The 15,187-nt window shown below is 43.6% G+C and overlaps 1 protein-coding gene across 1 annotated transcript in view; it reads left to right on the top strand.

The window, feature by feature from the left end:
* Positions 1-3,968: 3,968 nt before the first annotated feature.
* The window catches only part of DAB1 (DAB adaptor protein 1), a 449,435-nt gene continuing 438,216 nt past the window's right edge, over positions 3,969-15,187 (top strand). The window contains exon 1 of the mRNA XM_023549549.2: positions 3,969-4,043. The gene's annotated coding sequence lies outside the window, so the exon portion shown is untranslated. The remainder of the gene's footprint in view (positions 4,044-15,187) is intronic.

Below are 15,187 nucleotides of genomic sequence, written 5' to 3'. Positions count from 1 at the left end.
GAGCTTCTCAGAGACAGGATCTGTTTCTGATTTATCATCATTTTTCACAGGGCCTAGTATGGTGCCTGATACATAGAGCATACTCCATAAATGCTGTTCAATTAAAATGAACGATTTCGGAATTATTCTGGAAAGAGAACCAGTGTTTACTGGGTGATTTTTTCAGTACTACACTTATCCAAGAGGCTATCTCATTTAAGGCTCACAGCAATCTCATGAAGCAGGTATTATCCTCCCTATTGGTGGCACAGTGGTTTACATGTTTGGCTGCTAACCAAAGGTCAGCAGTTAGAATCTACCAGCTGCTCCGTGGAAACCCTACGGGACAGTTCTACTCTGTCCTATAGGGTCTCGACAGCCTTTTTTTTTTTGGGGGGGGGGGTGGTGATTGTAGAGTTGAGAAGTTTGAAATTAAGAGAGGTAACTTACCAAAGACAACTCAGGAGCATCGGATTCCAAAGTCTACATTCTATCCACTACCTACCAATAAGAGTAGGACCTCCTTCACTCAGCTGTTGTGAAGGTTAGATGAGTCAATATATGAAAAATACCCAGAATGGTGCCTGGAAAATAATAAGCAATATGTACATCTTTGCTGTTATTCTTCTTATTATTTTGCTGTTTCTCAGAGTAGGTAATAAAGAACTATTTATTGATTTTTCATTTTGCCATACGTCATACAAATGACATTGCTATTAAAAAAAAAAAAGAACAAAGGAAAAAACACCCTAGCTTTTAGATGAATTGTTTCTTGACATCTTTAGAAAATAATAACTTAAAATATCACTTAAAAATTTGGTTCAGTTTTTTTCTAAAAGACCATTTGGCCCTTGCTGGGCAGCTTGTGAGCAGTTAGCACCTATATATTATGCTTTCTTCCAGCCTGGACTTGGAAACAGCTCTGGCTTGTTGCCCCTGTCAGATTTCATGGGCGTTTGCCCAGTATCCATGCTGGACTTTGTCTAACACTGAATATAGAGTTTTGCATGAGATTCTTCCCTTTATAGTCCTTAACCAAAACCAAAACCAAACCCAGTGCTGTCGAGTCAATTCCGACTCATAGCTACCCTCTGGGACAGAGTAGAACTGCCCCATAGAGTTTCCAAGGAGCTCCTGGTAGATTCGAACTGCCTACCCTTTGGTTAGCAGATGTAGCACTTAACCGCTACGCCACCAGGGTTTACCTTTATAGTCCTTAGCCAACTCAGTATCACACATTTCCTTCAAAGTCTGTCATCATAACATCAATTTAAATCAGGACAAGGTGGAAGGCAGGTAAAGGGGACAACTCACACATGCAGGCCTTGTAATGTATGTGGGGTCCCTGGGTGCGGGGGCAGAATAAGCGAGGTATGCATGGGCTTACATTAAGCAAGGCAGGCTTACTTGTGTTTACTGACTAATCCGTAGCGCATAATTTCACATGGATTTCACCACATCCGGTGAAATTATGCACTGAGGATTAATAAGTAAACACAAATAAACCCACGCGTACCTTGTTTATTGGGTAATCCGTCCCTGCTTGGGTGGTACAAAGGTTAACACACTTGACTGCTAATCAGAAGGTTGGACATTCAATTCCAAGCAGAGGTGCTTTGAAGAAAGGCCTGGCGATCTAATTCCCAAAACTCAGCCATTGAAAACCCTATGGAGCACAGTTCTACTCTGACACACATGGGGTTGCCATGAGTCAGAACTGATACTAGTATTATCAACTGGTACTAGATCAGTCAACTGGTACTCGTATAACCTGTTGCCATCGAGTCAGTTTTGACTCATAGTGACCCTACAGGGCAGCGTAGAACCACTGCACAGGGTTTCCAAGGCTCTAGGTTAGCAGAAGAATGGTTAACCACTGCGCCACCAGGGCTCTGGTAGGTACTAGTATAATAAATAATTTCATGTTCCCCAGCTGCCCTCAAAGCACTGAGAAACCTTGAAGTGTTTCTTAGTAGAGTCAATGAAAAGTTGGAGCTATGTTCCCTCTCCCAAGATTTGACATTTGTCCCAACCACCTGATGTACTTAATGATTTTCTTTACCTCCCTCCCCATTTCAGCCATGTCTTGTCTGATTTGTCCATGTCCCCTCGTTTCTTCCTGTTGCATTCAGCTTCCCATGGTCTGTCTTTGTGGATGAGGAAACTGATGAATTTTGTTAATGTTAATAGAATTGCCTAGCAAGCTTCAACTTCCTACTTAATGAATCTCAAGTGTTACTTTAGAATTAAATTCCCTAGGATTTTGGGAGAGTTTGAGAGATTTGAGCCTGTTTCCTGGGACCCCACTGTCCACGGTCACAAACAGAAGTAGACAGGAACAGAGTTAATATCAGGGATGGCACCCTTCCCCCCACCTTGTTGGGAGTTTCTTCTGATCAACTCTTTCCCCAAGATTGCATCCTGCCAGTGACCTCACAATTTTTTCTTGTCTCTATGTAAATTGCTATCTTTTCAGGAGGTGCATGACAGCCTCCATTTGCATGGGCCTCCATTTATACAGAAGCTGTTATTACGGAATGAGTTTAATGGGTCGTGAATTTTGTGGAGAAACGGAGGGTCTCTCGGTGACTTTGTATGTACCAGCCACAGACCTATTGACTCCACGAGAAGTGCATTAGGCTAAATATTTTTAGCCCATTGACTCTGGAGGTAATAACCCTAAATGCTTCATTAAATTTTCATGGGTGAGCAACAGCAGCTGGGGGGGGGGGGCGGGGAAGAAAAACAAAACCAAAACAGCACGTTAGCTTTATTATTACACAGCTGGAGGACAGGAGTGTGGCCCCTAAAAAGTGGAGAAATAAACTTTTCAAGAAACTGTTGTCTGCCTTTTCCTTTCCTCCTCCCCGCCCTGCTATGACAGGACAGCACTTGATTTGATTTTTCTCCCCTGCATCTGGCTTCTGGAAACTGGGGTGCCACAAGAGGCATTTGCTGGAGTTGAATCCAGTCTCAGGGTAGGAGAATTTTCGAACTCTCAAAATACGTTCTGCGATTTGGAGTTCTAGGATCTTTGGAAGTGAGGACCTGAACTAGGGAACGCCTGAGTGTACTCGCTGGATTATTCTCCTGCGCAGATTGTGTTCACTGATCTAATCTTAGGATTGTTCACTCGCAGGCATTCTAAGAATGAAAAGAGCGAAGGTTTAAGGGCGTGGACCCCTCCCAGGGACTGATGAAAACCTGACAGATGCCAGCTTTCTCCCTTATAGCCAAACTTTGCCACCGAAACCTCAGGTACTGCAAGAGCGCTGAGCCAGGGTTGGCCGCTGGGAACGAGCGTCCCCTCTTGCAAAGGTGCGTGGGGGCAACACACCGTCTAGGAACCTCCCTGGGTTTTTTTCCGCTCACTGGCACTCTTTATATTTCCAAAGGTGAATGTTGGAGGCTTGGATAAAAGAGAAGACCCATGAGAAACATGAGGGATGCCGGGCGGGGGCTGCTGCTGGTGGTGGGATAACGGCGAAAACACTGGATACTTTGTGAAAGTGGAGTCTGATGGCTTTTTACCCCTCCTCCGCGCCGCCGCAACTGGGGCGGGGACCCTGTGCTCGCTGCTCGGCTCTCCCCCTTCCCGCCGGGATGAGGAGTAAGCGCTGGGGCTCCAGAGGCGCGACTGCGAGCCGCGGCGCCCCCGCTCGCTCGCTCTTGCTCTTCCTGGTCGTCACCGAGACTCGGCTAAGCTCTCGGAGTGCGCTCGGGAGGCGCAGAGAGCGCCTCAGTGGGAGCGGGAGCCGTGAGGCCAGGCGAGGGGCGCGCCGGGCGGCTACGCGGGCGGCAGCGGGGGAGCGAGCAGGTGAGTCGCGTCGCTGGGCGCCGGGCCGGCGCGGGGGCCGCGGGAGGAGGCGGGTCTGCGCGCATGGCGGTCTCCTCCCCCTGCTCTGACGCCGGGCCCACGGCTCCCAGGAGGATGGACCCAGCTCCGCGCTCGCCGGGGCTTCCCCGGGCTGGAGAGCGCGCCTGAGTCCCGTCGCCCGCCGGGCATGGGGAGCCCCTTCCTGGGCGGCTGCGGCAGCGGAGGAGGATGCTCTGGGCGAGCCGAGGTGAGGCGCGGGGAGGGCACGCGGCAGTCGGAGTTCAGCGCTGGCAGGTGGCCTGCGGGTACACATCGCCGGGACGCGGGGATGGCTCCGCCGGGGTTCCGGCTCCGGGAGGCGCGCCCCTCTCGGGAGTTTGGCGTGGGGCTCTGCTGGGATTGCGACTGCAGCAGTTTTCTGCTCGCTCCTTCCACTTCCTGGGGGCGGGGGTGAGGGGAGCGGAGGAGAAAGGGGAGACCTTTGCGCCTTCCTCTTGGGTCCTCCCTATCTCTCTACTTGTGACCACGCGCGATTGTCTCTCCAGACTTGTCCATCGAAGACACTTGGTTCTCCCTGGGACCCACTGCGCTCATTCCTGCGTCCCCGGGTCCATCTACCCACAAGCTTTCCTTCTTCCACTTCAGGATCTGCCCTGTGGTCCCGGGCGCTTCTCCCTGCCTCGCTAGCGGCGCTCGCCGTCGGGACTTTCTTCTCGCCCGAGCCCTGATCTTACTTCCCTACTCGCCGGAGCGCTGCGGTTCTGTTCTGAACTATCTGGTAGACGGATGTTTCCCAGTAACCGCAGCCGTTTTGCTGACACTGTCAGCTTGGTCTCGCTTCCCCTCTGACCCTAGCCTTCCCCGAGTCCTTCAGCGACTCAGTTCTGACCCGCCTCGCCTCACTTCCACTCCCCGGGCTCCCTGCTACCCGAGGTCTCCCCACGCCTTCGCTCCCCTTTTCCTTCTCTCTGCTCTGGACTCAACGCTCTGCCTCGGACGTAGAGCTCGGTTTTTTTTTTCCTTCTTCTTCTTCTTTTCCTACTGGGGAAACTTTAAATCACCGTGGTTCGGCTCATAAAGGAGCCACAAAACGGGGTCTCAACCGCCGAGAGAACCAGAAGTCAGGGAGTTAGAGCTGGGGGAGATGATACCGCGGCGTCAGAAAGGGGCCATTGGCCCAGTGGACGGAGTGAATTTGAAAACCAGGGTGGCTGCTGCAGCCGGGACTCTCTCCTCCCCCGCTGGCTCTATCCTGCAGAGTGTTAATTGTGACCCCTGGTGGGAGGGCGCGTTTATTTTCCGCACTTTTTAAGGCTCTTTGTGTGTGTGTCTCTGGTGAACTGGGATGGGGGTGCAGGGGATCACGAGAGAAAGCTGCCCCGCGAAGCTGGTGACACTTGTCTCCTGCGTTGCCCCCTCCCGGACTTGCCAGATTGTGTATGTTTCACTCTGTGTAAACTACCGCCCACCCCAACTGCATTACACAAGTCCTCATTGTTGGGGGTCTGCCTGGGCACTTCCGCCTTGGCTGGGTGAGTGAAGGAATGGGGCGGGGGTGGGGAGACCAGGGACGCTGGGCGACCACGGTCGGGCTCTCGCTGGAGGCTCGGCGTGGGCGAAGTGCGCCGCGGCGCGGGTGTCTGTCCGCTTGGGTGTGTGCCGACGAGGGTGGGGTGCGTGCCTGCGTGGGTCCGAGCCTGCGTGTGCCTTTGGATGCCGACACACGCCTGTGTTGAGCCAAATTAGAAAGAGGGGCGAGTCCAGAGCGTGATGAAGCGAGAGCGCCTTTCAGCGTCCCGGAGCTGGCCGAGCGAGTCCTCCAGCGCCAGGGAGACTACAATGCGTCTCCTGGCGAGCCTTCGGGGATCGGAGGAAGAATTCTCGCTGTTGCTTCTCCCTCCTGCCTGCTCCCCTCCCGCTGGCCCGTTAGACACCCTTTCACAATGTTGGTGGTTTTGAATAAAGGCCTTGTGGGGGTTCCACTGGCACTTTATAACGCTTAACATGTTTTCAAGTAATCATATAAATTAAAGGTGGCTTACGTTCAGAACCCCATAATTACCCGGTTCACGTTTGTACATTTATGTGCCAATTATAGGTCTTCGGGAAATCCATAAAATTATAAACTATCCCCACCCCCTGAATTAGCACCCATTGTTTTTTATTATCTCAGCGATGAGTGATTCTGGTTGGAACCCTAAATTGCTCAGTCAAGAAGATAGAAGGGGGAGGGGGAGACGAGAGGTTGGATGGGGTTAGGAACGTTTTCCCCCATCTCTTTCACTTCCTGTCTGGAAGAGGTTTGGTGATAATTCTGAAAACTAAAAGGGATCAAAGATTTATTTTATTTCCTATTGAGAAGGGCTATTGAATCAAAGGTATATAAAAGTCAACTTCCAGGCAATCAAAATTGTCTGCTGATATCGTTGATTGAAACCCCAGCATTCAAATGGAGCATTGAAGAACTCAGAGAAATGGCTTTTGAAGCGCTATTGTTCTTTGCCATACACAGAGGCCTGTTAGAGGTTTTGAAGTTCAAAATGCAGTGATTTGAAAAGATTGACATTGTAACTATTAGGCAAAGATGGGAGGATCTGCAGGGCTGAGAGAAGAGACTGAGGTGGGAAGCGCAAACACGTTGTTACTATCTCCTTGAGAACAAGTGCCACTATCAAGTAGAAATTCAGTCCTACACAGCAAGTTGGCAATTAAATCTCTTCCTAAAGCAGATTTAGACGATGATTTTTAGTGGATTTTTTTTTTTTTTGGTGGTTTGCTTAAGGTCTGAATAGGCATATCTGAAACATTTAATCATGTTCATTGTATTCAACAATAAAATCTGAATAAAAATTACTTATTGTTGATGAAGCTCATCGCACAAGCTGTTTCACAGTATGTTTCATTTGCAAGGCTTACCATTGTGTGAGGCTGCTGGGAAGAGATCGTATCACTTATTGTTCATTTTCTCCTCCAAAAGCCAGAGAAGAATGTGCTTTTTCGCTTCTCTTTACCCTCCAAAGTCATTTTTTTTTCTCAAATGGGTGGGTGTTTGGCTTGGCACCTGACAGTACCCAACTTAAAAATTGCATTTGGTGGCTTTCTGATGCCTTGAGCCACCATGCAGATAGATGAAGAATCTAATTGAGGCACCATTTCATTTTGATAATTCGCTCAAGTTAAACATTTTATTTTTGCTGAGATTTAATCCTTCTCTCAAACTAGCAAAGCTAACAAAGGAAGAAAATCACAGTTTATGTCTTTTAGGTGGGAACTTTTTAAAAATGACAAATTGAAGGGGTGTTGTCAGGAACTTTGGAGCCCTGGTGACACAGTGGTTTGCTGCCACCAAAAGGTCAGCGGTTTGAATCCACTAGCCACTCTTTGGAAGCCCTATGGGGCAGCTCTACACTGTCTTATAGGGTCTCTATGAGTCGAAATCGACTCAACGATAATGGGTTTTGTCAGGAACCTTAAAGCTGTTATTTAGGACTTACTGTGACAAAAGAGGAGCCCTGGTGACTCAGTGGTTAAGAGCCTGGCTGCTAACCAAGAGATTGGGAGTTCGAATTCTCCAGCTGCTCCTTGGAAACCCTATGGGACAATTCTACTCTGTCCTGTAGGATCTCTATGAGTTGGAATCAACTCGATGGCAATGGGCTTGGTTTTGGGGTTTTTGGTGACAAAGGATGTTCACCAACTAAGTGCTTGGAACCGCTTAACCTCTCAGAACCTCAGTTTCGTTATATGTGAAACAGGAACAGTATCCTACCTTATGGGCTTTTGGGAAATTTTATGGGGGAAAAAGTCTCATTGAGTTCTTGACACATAGCAAGATTTTAGGAGAATGGTAGCTTTTTATAATAAACAGCATGGGATTCTGTTAAGGGGAGAAGATGGCATTTAGAAGACCAAATTGAACCCAGCTACTTCCTGACTTGGTGATGTTCGGCAAGTCACCTCTCTTATTAATAAAATTAAGAGTAATTAATCTTTATGGAGTGTTTATTGAGTTGGGTTCCCTTCAAGCACTTACATACATTTACTTTTTTAATCTTTAAATAACCCTAAGAAGTAGAGAAGTCCCTGGGTGGTGCGAATGGTTAATGCTAACTGAAAGGTTGGAGGTTCTAGTCCAGCAAGAGGCACCTTGGAAGAAAGAGCTGGAGATCTCTTTCTGAAAAAATCAGCCATTGGAAACCCTGTGGAGCACAAGGGGTCACCAAGCTTAGGAATCAACTCATGGAAAATGTTTTTTTTTTAGGAGTGGATACTTGTATTATGGAAACCCTGGTGGTGTAGTGGTTAAGAGCACTGACTACCAACCAGAAGGTTAGCAGTTCAAATCCACCAGGCGCTCCTTGGAAACTCTATGGGGCAGTTCTGTTCTGTCCTATAGGGTCGCTATGAGTCAGAATCGACTTGATGGCAATGGGTTTTTAACGGGACTTGTATTATTCTCATTTGATAGATAAGGGAACTGGGGCACAGGGAAATTTAGTAACTGGCCGTTAATGACTTTGTAAAATTCCCTAGCAGTTATTGGTTGGTATTGGTTAACATCTGCCCACTCTGTTAAAATATTCGTTAATTAAGTGAACAAACAACAACAAAAAATCCGTCAAGTCAATCGATTCAGACTTATAGTGACCCTATAGGACAGGGTAGAGCTGCCCGTAGTGTTTCCAAGGCTGTAAATCTTTACAAGCAGCTGATGGGTTCAGACTGCTAACCTTTTGGTTAGCAGCAGAGCGCTTAACCACTGCACCACCAGGGCTCCATAATGAAGTGAATAGAGATTGCGTTATTGCTGTTGCTAGTTACTGCCCGTGGTAAGCAGTGATCCTAAAGCTATAAGGTAAAGTAGGAGGTGGTTAAAAATCTGGGCTTGTGTGCTAGACTTTCTGGGTTTAGACCTCAGCTCTACTGGCTGTGTGGCCTTGGTCATTTACCTGACTTCTCTGTGCCTCAATTTTCTTTATAACAGTACCTGCCCCATAAGATTTTCGTGACGATTACCGGCATTAATACAAAGTTCTTAGAACAGTACCTAGCATATAATGTTACTTATATGCTAATGTTACCTAGATACCTAGGTATTAATGTTATCCTTCAAATGAAATAAAAATCCTTCTTGATAGTTTAAAAAAAAAAAATTCTGTTTGTCCTTGATTTGCTGAGGCTTAACTATCTGTCTTTTTTTGTTTTCTTATTTGCTAACCAGGGAGTACAGAAGAAGAAATACGTTTCAGAATTTCAGGCAACGGTTCTGTTTTGTTTCAGCTTACTGGCAATATTTTCTTGAACATTTCCCTTCTTCATGAAGGAAATTGTGAAGCACATATAATACTAAAATCTTCATATCATTGTACTTTCCAGCAATTATTTTTACTAAAATACAATGACTTTACAGATTAATCAACTTCCCCAATTTACAGACGGAAAAAATCAGGCTTGGGGGAGATACATAACTCTGTAACTTGAGAGCCATCATCAGAACCCAGAATCCCTGGTCTCCTTGTCCAGTGCTCCTACCACTAGGTAAAAACCCAAACTAAACCTGTTGCCGTTGAGTCGATTCCGACTCATAGCGACCCTATAGGACAGAGTAGAACTGCCTTGTAGAGTTTCCAAGGAGCGCCTGGTAGATTCGAACTGCTGACCTTTTGATTAGCAGCCATAGCACTTAACCACTACACCACCAGGGTTTCCCCTACCACTAGGTAGAGAATATAAATAAAACTTTGGGGGGAGTGTGTTGACAAGCTAAGAGTAGGAGCCATCAGATGTTCACTATTAAAAAAAGAGTGTCTGGTAGGAAAAGAATAGCCCTCCCCTGGTAAGTAAATTTATATCCATACAAACTAGCACTGAACTCAATTTGTGAAATTCATATCAGGAGACTAGCTTGTGTTAAAGAAAAAAACATTAAGTCAGTAAATCACCTGAACACTTTCTTTAGGTTAGAGAGTAAATGTTAGGGTCTTTTTTTGCTGAAAGATTCTCTTTGTATTTTTCTTCCATTTAGTCCTCAGATATGGGAAGGTTTTGGTTCAGGAATCATAAAAGTCCTCTGGCTTCTATTTCATGAAATATGCAGCATATTCTATTGGAAAGGAATTGCCAGCTTGCTTTTATTATTATTATTTTATTTTATTTGAACTCAGCATATAACCAATCTACAATGCCAGTGGGGGATTCTCATAAAGAGAAAGGAAAACAGAAATAAAATTCTGCTGAATAGAAGAGCTCATAGCTAAAATGATGAAAAGTTTTGTGGTAGCAAAGGTAGGCTGTTTAGCTTAGGGGATAAAAAGGAGGGGAGGGGGACTCCCCGAAAGATGTAACTAGTTCAGAATGAACCCAAGTCAGCAATGTTGACGGTTTACAGTGAGTCTTGCAAAATTACCAACAACGAGATGGACTGGGAGTGGCAGCAACAGTGGGCTCCAGCATAGCTGTCCATCATGACGATGGTGGAGGACTGGGCCGTGTTTTGTTTTGTTGTACATAGGGTCACTGTGAGTTGGAACCAACTCAAGGGCACCTAATTACATCAACAACATGCATCTGCTCAGAGCTTCATACCAATTTCTGACTCTTGTCAGTCTCTCCATCTCTCTACTGTATTTACGATATATTGGTTCACCACCCATCAGTTTAGTCATCTCTTTCTCTGCCACTCTCACTGTTTGTTTCTCAGTCTTTGCCTCTTTTTCAGCCTGCGTATGTGCTTGTTTCTATGCTTGTTTGTGTCACAGTTGCTGCTGAAGGCAAAGTTATGAACGTGCATTGGGAGTATCTGGAAAATTGAGGAAGCCCACTCACATGCACAGGGATTTCACTTCTGCATCCATTCAACAAATATTTACTGAGCACCTACTTTGTGCTTGGCTCTGGCTCTGTGCTGGGTGTTCTGAACAATACCAAGGTGCAAAGGTGTGGTCTCTGCCATCAAGGCACCTGGCCTCTTGTATAAATAACTGCCGTACTGTGAGACGTCTGAAGTGTGAGAAAACATCTGTACAGCACTGGAAGCTTCTAGAGAAGGGATTGATTCTACCCGAAAAAGGAAATGTTGGGGAAGTCTTCATAGTAGAGATCACGTTTGAGCTGGATCTTGAAGGTTGACCAGGAGTTTTCTTAGGGGATGAAGAAGACATTCCAGATTGAAAGATCTGCAGGGACAAAGGCATGTGGGCATGAAGGGTCATTGGGAATTGGCATAGTTAGGTGTAGCCATAATGTAGAATGTGGCTGAAATGGGCTATTTTTACAGCATTTTCTAAACTACAACCCAGGGAATATTGGTGTCTCCCAAGACTGTTATGTGTATTGAGTTAAGGTTATGGGCATTCACAAGGAAAAAAAAGTTCCATGGTCAAAAATGTTTGAAAAGTAGGTATTTTAATTTAGTACTTTCCAAACATTTTTGATCATGAAACTTTCTTTTCCTTCTGAATGCTACTAGTCCTAGTGGGGAAGCCCTGGTGGCGCAGTGATTAAGAGCTATGGCTGCTAACCAAAAGGTCAGCAGTCTGAATCCACCAGCTGTTCTTTGGAAACCCTACGGGACAGCTGTACTCTGTCCTTACAGGGTTGCTATGAGTTGGAATCAATTTGATGGCAACGGGTTTGCTTTTAGTTTTTTTGGTTACTCTTAGTAAAACACAGTATTTACTGACATACTAAAGGCTTAGAGATTTCCCTCAATAAAGAAACTCATTTAATTCATTAAGAAATTTCTAGACTTATTTGCTAAAGAACTTTTGATTTTAAGGAGTACCTCTCAGTGTCTTATAAGACAGATTGGGAAAATGTAGGGAATCACTGAAGATTTTTAAGAAGAAGATTAATTTTATCATGAAACTAATGAGTGTGATTGGAAACGTAGTGTGGAATATTGAAGAAATACAAAAAGGTGTAAAAAACAATAACAACAACAGCAACAACAAAACTGTACCTACCTAAAGCCTTACAAATACAAGTGAAGCTCCTAATAACCTCTCCCGATCATATCTCCCTCCCTTCTGCCATAGGTTACCACTGTGTTTATCATTCCATGCAGTTCTTCTGGGTATGCTTTTCAGAACAATACCTAAAAAAGAATCACAGTGACTTTGCATTCAGTTCCTACCTAGTCATTATAGAGATAAGAAGAAAGAAATGATATTTTATCCAACAATTGTTCTGAAATAAAGGGCATTTATAAGCCCTTTGGAAACCCTGGTTGCATAGTGGTTAAGTGCCATGGCTGCTAACCAAGAGGGACAGCAGTTGAAATCCACCAGGCGCTCCTTGGAAACTCTATGGGGCAGTTCTACTCCATCCTCTAAGATTTCGATGAGTCGGAATTGACTCGATGGCAACGGATTTGGTTTTTGGTATGAGCCCTTTAGGGGAAGGAAATGTATCTTTTCCTTTTAACTCCAGTGCCTGGAATGTACTAGATGCTCAGTAAGTTTTTGCTGAGTTGAACTGAATTAAATGTGTGCAGTCTCATGTGGTTCATTAATATGGATAAAACGATTAAATTAATTGTTTTCCATAGACAATATTGAAATTCTTTGTGATCAGTGATCTTGAAAACAGTATTTTTTTGTTGTAGTTCTTTACTTTGTAAAATTTGAGAATGAATAGCAATAATCATCCTCTGAAAGTCATTTCTGTGTTTTATTAACATCTTTTAGAATCATGAACAATAACTACTTTTCCAAATCTGTCCAATTAAAATAGTTGATTCACTAGAGCTCTCCATTTCCATCACAGGAAAAATTATAAATACAAAGGCTTTCAGTCAAAAAGGAAATATGTAAATTACAATGCTAAATAATTACTCAATACCCTGACACGAAATACTCTGAAGGTTTATGAGAGTTCCATCCGCAGGGTCCCCAAGAAATAACCTACTATCAGTAACAGAGTCTTGTAATTAGATGTTGTAATGCCAACACAAGCATCTCCCTTGATATACGTGAGGGACATCCTTTTGCAAAAGCTGACATCATCTAAAATATTTGTAATGTTTGGGTGATGTTTTCCTTTTTATTATCCTAACCCATATTCATGTATTCCTTTATATATGTCAGCATGCGGAGTGAATAGCAGAATATTAGTGAAGGATGCGTGGTAGGAAGAATGGAAGGAGAAAGACTGGGAGACTTGCAGACTCTCTGGGGCAGATGTTTTCCTATTAAATCGTGAGTATGTAGGAGATACTAGATTTACTTCTCCTATACGGTTACAGAGGAGCCCTGGTGGCACAGTGGTTAAAGTGTTTAGCTGCTAACCAAAAGATCAGTGGTTTGAACCCACGCAAGCATTGCACGGAGGATGAGGAAGAGGTGCTGTGAGTTGCCATTCTCCGGCAACTGCCTAGCTATGCCCAAATACTGTGACAATGGCATGTGGTGATCTCGTCTTAAGTTGCAGACCATGTCATTCTGAGTAGTTTTACATATATACTCATGAAAGTTCTAAGTATAAAACATGACCAATCAAGCATACTCCTGCCCAACCAAGAAGTACCAGTAATCCAGTTGAGGATGAAGTCAAAGATGGACCGACCATATGCTGAATCAGTGCTACGGCATGTGTTGTTAGAACATAGTTCCAATGAATGCAAAAAGGTTACGGTAATTTATTCCTTTGGGAAGCTGAATAGATTTATAGACCACATAGAAACTGGGTTCTTGCCATCCTTCTGCTATCTAACTTCTTATTTTAATGTAGTTGAATTTATCAATCTTCTCTTTTATGGTTAGCTCTTTTTATGTCTTGTTTAAGAAAACCTTCTTTTACCTTGATGTCATAAAGATATTCTCCTTTATTATCTTCTAAAGCTTTTATTGTTTTACCTTTAACATGCAGGCTCTGTAATCCAGAAGGAGTGTATATGTGTGTGGTGTGAGGTAAGAATTTATTCTAATTTTCTTCCAGATGGAAAAATGATTTTCCTGGCAGTTAGGGTCAGTTTCTAGGTGTATAGTTTGTCCACCTGTTTGCCCAAATCACACTTTATTATTATAGCTTTATAATAAGCCTTGGTATTTGGCAGGACAAAGTCCTTCTTCAAAAGTATCTTGGCTTTTCTTGGCCGTTTGTCTTTCACATACATTTTATAATTTTTTTTTTTTTAAAAACAAAACTTTTTATTGAAGTATAACACAAGGAAAAATTTTACATATAAGATTACAGCTTGATGAATTTTTCACAAACTGAACACACTCATGTCACCAGAAAGAGAATGTTACACACCAGAAGCACACTGTTCTCCCTTGCAGTCACTATATAACCCCGAGAATAAATACTACATAGACTTCTAAAGACATATACTACTTTTGCATGCTTTGTGTATCATATAAATGGAATCATGCATCTATTCTTTTGTGTCTGGTTTCTTTTGTTCAACATTGTTTGCAGATTTATCTATTTTGTTGTAGGTTTTTTTTTTTTTTTCCTTCCTGTTGCTGTGACTACATCAAGTGGCTATCTGGCAACTTATTTATTCTTTCTACTTAGCAGACTTTGGCTAGTTTAGTTTTAGGCTTTTAAAAATGGTGTCGCTGTGAACATCCTTGTACATTTTTTTTTTTCCCCTGAACATATGTTTACATTTCTATTGGGTATAAACCTTTTTTTTTTTTTTTAAACCTAGAAGTAAGAATTATTCCTGAACGCTTCGATCAAAGATTCTGTAGAAGAATCCTGATTAAAAGGAGAAAAATGGGGAACAGAATTTCAAATTCTCATGGATTGCAGACTTTCTGGAGCCATGGGGGCTGGATGAATTCCTGAAACTATTGCCCTGAGATAATCTTTAAACCTTAAACCAAAATTATCCCCTGCAGTCTTCTTAAAACCAAACAATAGCTTAGCTTAACTAGTGAAGAGTGTCTGCCTTAAGCACTATACACTTTTTAAGAACTATCTACATGGAATCAAAGTGACAACAGTAGCTCATTTAGATAGATACGTTAGTGGACATTGAGTTTATGTTAATGGAGGAGGAACAACGCAGAAAAGGATGAGAATGTTTGCACAACTCGAAGAATATAATTAACGTTACTGAGTTGTACATGTAGAAATGATTGAATTGGTGTGTGTTTTGCTGTGTATGTTCTCAGCAACAACAAAATAAATTAAAACTAAACAAACAAACCAAGCAATCTTACCATAAATTACCCAAATTGCCAGTAATCCAAAACAAGTGCTTGATTTAAAAAATGGTATCGAGTACAGCTGCTTAGAATTGTCTTTTAAAGTTCCACAAAAATATTCTGAGATTTGATTGGTGTTACACTGAATGTACAGATTAATTTAGGGAGAATGATATCATTATGATATTGAGTCTTCCTACCCTTGAACATAGCACCTCTCTCCATGTATTCATGT

The sequence above is a fragment of the Loxodonta africana genome, chromosome 3 (genome assembly GCF_030014295.1).
Source record: "Loxodonta africana isolate mLoxAfr1 chromosome 3, mLoxAfr1.hap2, whole genome shotgun sequence".
Lineage (NCBI taxonomy): Eukaryota > Metazoa > Chordata > Mammalia > Proboscidea > Elephantidae > Loxodonta > Loxodonta africana.
The sequence above is the reverse complement of the archived record's forward strand: the minus strand, read 5'-3'. Positions and strand labels throughout refer to the sequence as shown.